The sequence below is a fragment of the Bison bison genome, unplaced genomic scaffold, assembly GCF_000754665.1.
Source record: "Bison bison bison isolate TAMUID 2011002044 unplaced genomic scaffold, Bison_UMD1.0 scf7180017864244, whole genome shotgun sequence".
Classification (NCBI taxonomy): domain Eukaryota; kingdom Metazoa; phylum Chordata; class Mammalia; order Artiodactyla; family Bovidae; genus Bison; species Bison bison.
The window spans coordinates 2,575,443-2,582,084 of NW_011494816.1; the positions used below are offsets into that span (position 1 = coordinate 2,575,443).

Here is a 6,642-nt window from a genome sequence, read left to right on the forward strand (position 1 = left end):
TAGTCATTAGTGAATGGAGCAGCTACTGCCTGAAAAACACTCAAGTCCTGTCTCTGGTGTTTGCACCCTCAGCTGCCCTCACCAGCAACCTGTGGTGCTCTTGGTCAACTGCCACCTGCAAGAGACCTCTCCCCAGCATGGTCCCTTAAGGCAGCAAGGAGCAGGTAGAGGGGTGGCCTTAGGCCACTGGGGAAGATGCTGGGGTTCCATCATCCAGGCAGCCATGGGCATGGCTTAGCTCTGGGCTGGTCCCTGGAGTTCCCTGTAAGAGATTCACTTAGCAAACATCTCTGGGGTGCGGTAAGTTGGGACAAGCGGTAGCTCTGGTACGCGGACTCTGGAGTCATACACACCCAGGTCAGGTCCCCTTTACTGCTCAGTGCCTCTGACCTTGCTGAGCCTGTTCCTCATCTTGTAATGCAGATAACAGATCTAACCTCAGAACTCCTGGAGGGAATCAGCAAGAAAGCAGATGCAAAGCCCCCGGCACCCACTGGATGATGAAGCTGCTCTCACTATTGTGATGCTTACGACGCAGGTACACGACAGGCGTCCAAGCCTAGGTGCACCCACTCTGCAGCCTGAGGATCTCTTCCCACCATGAGCCCAGGGATCACAGCCCAGTGGTTAGAAAGCTCTGATGAGATGCTGGGTCTGGGAGGGTTGAGCAAACAGGGAGCTTGATGGTGATACTGATGTCTGGTTAAGCAGGCATGCTCTGAGCCAGAGAGCCGGGGCTGTGACCTCTGCTCTGGCCCTCATCAGTCCTGTGACTCTGGGCAAGCTTTGCCACCCTCTAAATCTCACATTCCTCCCCATCCAACTGGGTGGCCCCAGAGCTCTCCTGTTGGGGGGACTGTGAGAGTCAGTGGGATGCATGTACTGCACACAGTAAGTGCTCAATAAATGTTAGCTCCCTGCTAGTTAGCTCCACCACTAACATCCGATCCATGGGCACTGTTGATGTCCCAACCACAACACTGTCGGCTTCAGAAGCCCCTGCTTCTTCCCCTTCCAGTGCATAGCTCCTGATTGTGCCTTTCTGGCCCAGTGCTAGGCCCACCTCCTCACTGAAGATTTGCACATTCCATTCTTCAGCGAATTCTGCTGCCCCGTGGCTGCTGCGGTATTTCAGATACTGCTTAGCCTCACTTGTTGGCTCAGCCAGCTCTTGAAGGTGAGGCCCCATCTAGCCCTGTGCTAGACCTAGAGGATACAGGTAAAGTAGATAAGGTCCATGCCCTTAGTCTCCAAGAGGCAGCAGACCCCAGTAAAATAACCACTGCCCACCAGCCTACGTAAGCCCTGTAAAAGGGGCATGAGGCCCCAGAAAGAAAGCTGTGAGGAGAGAGAAGATGGCCGGCAGCCAGACTAGCTTGACCCATAGGTAGGTCCACAAGGCCTCGGCAGACTCAGGCCCCTGAGGCAGCAGAGAACCAGGGGGCCCAAGCACACACGGCTCCCAGGCTCCATCAGCAGCAGTGATGGATGCATGCTACAGCCTGGCCCTGCCTGCCCTACCACACCCCTCTGCCTCACGCCCTGACCAAATGGGCAATAAATCCTTGGCCAGTCTACTGACCGTCTATTCCCAGGGCTCGTTATAACCCCCCAGCTATCTCAACAGCTTCCAGCCCCTGGAGCACCTACATTAGACCTGAGTCTCCCTAGCCTGCCTGCCCACCTGTCTGACCCCACTGCAGATCCAAACTCTGGGAGACGAAGTACGGGCACAGGTCCAGGCCCCAGATTCAATCAGGGCAGGAGGCCAAGAAGGATCCTCCCCACAAATCTTATACACTCACTAGACCAGCTAGTTCTCATCCTTCACCTTCAGTTTTGCATCTGTAAGGATCTGTACACTGTATCTATGCTGCTGCTGCTAAGTCGCTTCAGTCGTGTCCGACTCTGTGCGACCCCATAGACGGCAGCCCATCAGGCTCCCCCGTCCCTGGGATTCTCTAGGCAAGAACACTGGAGTGGGTTGCCATTTCCTTCTGCAATGCATGAAAGTGAAAAGTGAAAGGGAAGTCACTCAGTTGTGTCCGACTCTTCGCGACCCCATGGACTGCAGCCTACCAGGCTCCTCCGTCCATGGGATTTTCCAGGCAAGAGTGCTGGAATGGGGTGCCATTGCCTTTTCCACACTGTATCTATACAAATATTTAATTTATATTAACATATGAGCCAGATTGAAAATGTTATCACTACTACACTATAGATAAGCAGCTGAGGCCCAATGGGGTTGGCCAATATAACACAGCTGTTAAGTGGCAAGGCCAAGTTCCCAGCCTGGGTCTTAACCACAAAGCCATGGAGCCTTTCCCTGGGCCAAGCACAGCTGGGCACTGAGGACCCAAACAAGTGACTCAGGTATGGCTGCTGCCCTTAAAAAACCTCACATAGCTACTGCTCAATACGGTGGCTGCATGTGGCTATCAGCACTTGAAATGTGGCTACACTAAATTGAGAGGTGCTATAAGTATAAAATGTAGTATATATGGATTTCAAACAGTACAAAAAATGTAAAATATATCATTAATATTAATAACATAAAATATCTCATTTATTTTTATAGTATTATATAACAATATTTGCACATTTTGAGCTAAATTATTAATATTTTGCCTGTTTCTATCATATATTAATGCATAGATGTGGAATCTAGAAAGATAGTACTGATGAACCTATTTGCAGTATAGTAGTGGAGAGTCCCTTGGACTGCAAGGAGATCCAACCAGTCCATCCTAAAGGAGATCAGTCCTGGGTGTTCATTGGAAGGACTGATGTTGAAGATGAAATTCCAATACTTTGGCGCCCTGATACAAAGAGCTGCCTCATTGGAAAAGACCCTGATGCTGGGAAAGATTGAGGGCAGGAGGAGAAGGGGACGACAGAGGATGAGATGGTTGGATGGCATCACCGACTCAATGGACATGGGTTTGGGTGGACTCTGGGAGTTGGTGATGGACAGGGAGGCCTGGCACACTGCAGTTCATGGGGTAGCAAAAAGTTGGACATGACTGAGCAACTGAACTGAACTGAATTGAATGGAGATGCAGAAATAGAGAACAAACTTGTGGACACTGTGAGGGAAGGAGAGGATGGGATGAATAGAGAGAGCAGCATTGAAACATATACAATATCATATGTAAAACAGATAGCAGGGTGGGAATTTTCGGTATGACGCAGGGAGCTCAAACCCAGTGCTCTGTGACTACCTAGAGGGTGGGACAGGGTGGGAGGTGGGAGGGAGGTGCAAGAGGGAGGGCACGTATTTATAACTATGGCTGATTCATGTTGCTATATGGCAGAAACTAATACAATATTGTAAAGCGATTATCCTCCAGTTAAAAATAAATTAATTTTTTTAAAAATGCTTTGCCTGTTTCATTTTACTCTTTTTAACATGACTTCTAGAAAATTTTATGTCACACACAAGGCTTACATTGGTGGTTCTCATATTTCTGTTGGTCAGTGCTGGTCTAGACATTTTGTGTAAATTGAGTATTATAATACCAGTGTCATCAGAGGTGTGATAGAGGGAACCTAGAGTCCACAGGGGCCCAGAGGAGGCCTAAGTATGTCCGAGGCTAAAAAGACTTCAAGAAAAAGCAATGCTTTATCTAGCCATGAAGGATGACTATCAGGCAAAAGGAAATGGGTGATACAAGCAAAGGGGTCAGTGTGTGCACAGGCCCTGGGGCAAGAGCACTCACGTGACCTCTACAAAGCTCACTAGAGTATCTGGTGGGGGTTGGAGGACTGGGCAGTGGCCATGGTCCAAGCCAAGAAAAAAGTAGACAGCCAGATTAGGAAGAGTATCCCTTATCTTTGGAGAGATGAGAGGTTATTGAAGAACTGGAGTGTGGCATAGGTAGGCTTATGGAGGGACCAGTGGGGAGCTCATAGAGGCTGTGCAGTGCTGCAGGCAAGGGATAATAAGACTGGTCTAGGCGGAGGGAGCTGCTGAGCTGCAGGATGGAGAGGAAGAGGTGGTTTCAAGGGAGTGGGAGGAGTGACAGGGCTTGGAGAGTGGTGGCCCCAGTTCTATGTCCCCCTTCTTCCAGCTTGGCCAGCCACCCTGAGGGCCTTGGGATCCTGGGTAGCTCCAGTTCCACCACCTCATTTGCTTGTGACTTTGGTGACATCACTGACCCATCTGAGTCTCAATTTTTTTGTTTTGTTTCTCTAAGAATGTGGAGCTAGATAAGCCCCCAAGTCCCTTCTTTGTGCTGAGCCATGTTGGAGCTGTGTGTGGAAGAACAGCCTTTCGAGGCTTTGGAGGTCCCCAGAGTGAGCAGTCCTGATGAGCAGAGCTCACACTGTTGGGCGAGAGGGACAGTTCAGTCTGTTGGAGTTGTTCCAATTTGAATTGCTGTGTGCACCTGGATGAGTCGCTTCCATGCTCTGAGCCTCTGTTTACTAGTCTAAGCAATGAGATAAGAGCTCCTCATGAGGAGTCAATGAAAAGACGTGCCCAGCTGATGCTGGAACCCAGCAAGTGCAACGTACTTGGGGTTTCTGTTACTGTGGAAATAGCTGGAACCCACTGTCACCCACCCACCCCTACCCCCTCCGGGAACCAAACCTTAAGGCCCAGAACTGCTTAAATGAGGGGTTAAGGCAGGACTAGAAGGAGGGTGAAGGGAGATCCAAATCAGGAGGTCAATCCTCAGCCCCCAGCACCACCTCCCTCTTCCACTCAAATTCAGTAAAGATTTGCTGAGCATCTGCTCTGTGCTGGGCCCCAAAAGCTGTATCTTACTGACTACAACAGAAATCCCAAGACTAAGAATGAGTCTTCCTACTTTGCAGAGGAGAAAACTAAAGCACAAAGAGGCTCCCACTGTTGCCCACTCCCAGCAAGCTGCTACTATAATGCTTTTGCCTTGGGAAGCCACTCCTGCTGGGTTAGGGAGTTCTGTGATGCTCCCGCAGCACCCTTCAGGGCTCAGCTGAGCTTTCCCTGACTCCCTAGGCAAGGAGCAGGTGCTCAGGAAATGTTTGCTGAATGAAGGAATGTATTTGTGAAAGGCAGACTTGGAAAGATCTACAATATTATTATCTGGTCTGATTTCCTCAGTTTACTCATTAGTATTTTAAAGGCAAGGCCAGGATTAGATTTTGTGTCTTCTGACTCCTGCTCAGAGCCTTGGGCCGGTCCTGAAGACTGAGTAGGGATTCTCCTGGTGGACAAAGGGAAAGAAAAGGCACTCAAGGCAGAGGGCAAGCCATGAGCAAAGGCACAATGTGGGGAGGGTAAAGAGGAAGATGTGTTTAAGGGTAAACAGGGAAGGGAAAGTCAAGTTTCCAAGGGCATCAGGCAATCTGCTAAGGGGTTGCTGATAGGGAGCTATCAAGGGTTCTAAGGATATCATGGTCAGAGCTCTTATGTAGGACTCTGCCAGGCCTAAAGGTGCAACCATTAAGTCACCCCTGTCCCAAGACTCAGATAGAAGGGACAAAGATGCTCCCTCAAGATTTCATGAAAGCATTCATGTGAATCTGACATTTCTTAACTTGAAAAGGCTGGCCCTGGACCCTAAAAGGGGACATGACCTCCCAGGGGCTCCCAGTGGGGCCTTCTGTAGCTGGGTTGACCACAGCATCACTTTCCCGGACCAGCTTGAAGTCCAAGGGTAGACGTTCCAGTGTGTGTGTCCCTCCATCTTTCCATGATGCTCTGCAAGGTGCAGGGTGCGCATCCTTCTGTGCATCCCAGACTCGGATCCGGACGATCATTGCCGCAAGCACGCTTGTGTCTGCTCCTCTCCTGAACTTCAGGCTGCCGCTACCGCCCACCCCCAGCCTCAGCCCCAGCCCCGGAGGCCACCAGCAGCTCGCCGCCGCCCCCTGTTCCACCTGACGGCGCATCAGGTATTTTAATGCCGGATCGCATCCCCCGCCCAGGCCCGCCTGGAGGTTTAAGGACCTAGGAGCTTTGAGCGCCTTCGCCGGGGCGCGCCCACCTCGCCCCGGACCCTGCACTACGCCGCCATCCCCCAACCCCCTTCTCAGTCCCGCTGTCCCAGCGGGGAGGCAGCCGGATAGACAGACAGACACCAGACACCAGCTGAGAGCTGGCTCAGAGACTGCGCGGCGCGGGGCTGAGGAGCCAAGCCCAGAGCGGGTTGGGACAGGGACGCGCGGGCTCCGCCTCACCTGTCCGCGCGTCCTGGGAGCAGATCTCTGCCCCGCTACAGGCCTCAGTTTCTCTGTCTGTAAAGGGGTCGAAGAGTGGGCTACCTGGGATGATCTGCCGTGGAAAGACACGGGCATACTCAGCGACCAGGCTCCAAGTACAGGGCTCCTCTACCCTCCCCGTTCCACCTGCCCCCTACGTTCCCTGTCGCCTGCCCCCTTCCACTCCCCCCTCCCATCCGCCCTCAGATTCTTTCCAGATGTGCGAAGCGGGAGGGGCCGGGGCTGGGACCAGCCTCCCGCCGGAGATGAGAACAGGCCCCTGCCGGGTCGGGACCGCGGAGGGTCGCGCCCCCGAGGCAGATCTCTTTGGATGCGCCCTCCGGGTAGGGCTCGACTGAGGGGGCGAGATGCGTGGCCCCGCCGGGCCAGCTGCTGGGGCCATCGTACCAGGGCGGGAAGTCCGAGTCCGCTGCCCAGCCAGGTCCCGGCCCTCGG

General features: G+C 52.5%; 1 protein-coding gene across 1 annotated transcript in view; it reads right to left on the bottom strand.

The window, feature by feature from the left end:
* The window catches only part of PODN (podocan), a 23,036-nt gene extending 16,681 nt beyond the window's left edge, over window positions 1-6,355 (bottom strand). Inside the window, exon 1 of the mRNA XM_010847164.1 lies at window positions 6,166-6,355. The gene's annotated coding sequence lies outside the window, so the exon portion shown is untranslated. The remainder of the gene's footprint in view (window positions 1-6,165) is intronic.
* Between the last annotated feature and the right edge of the window lie 287 nt (window positions 6,356-6,642).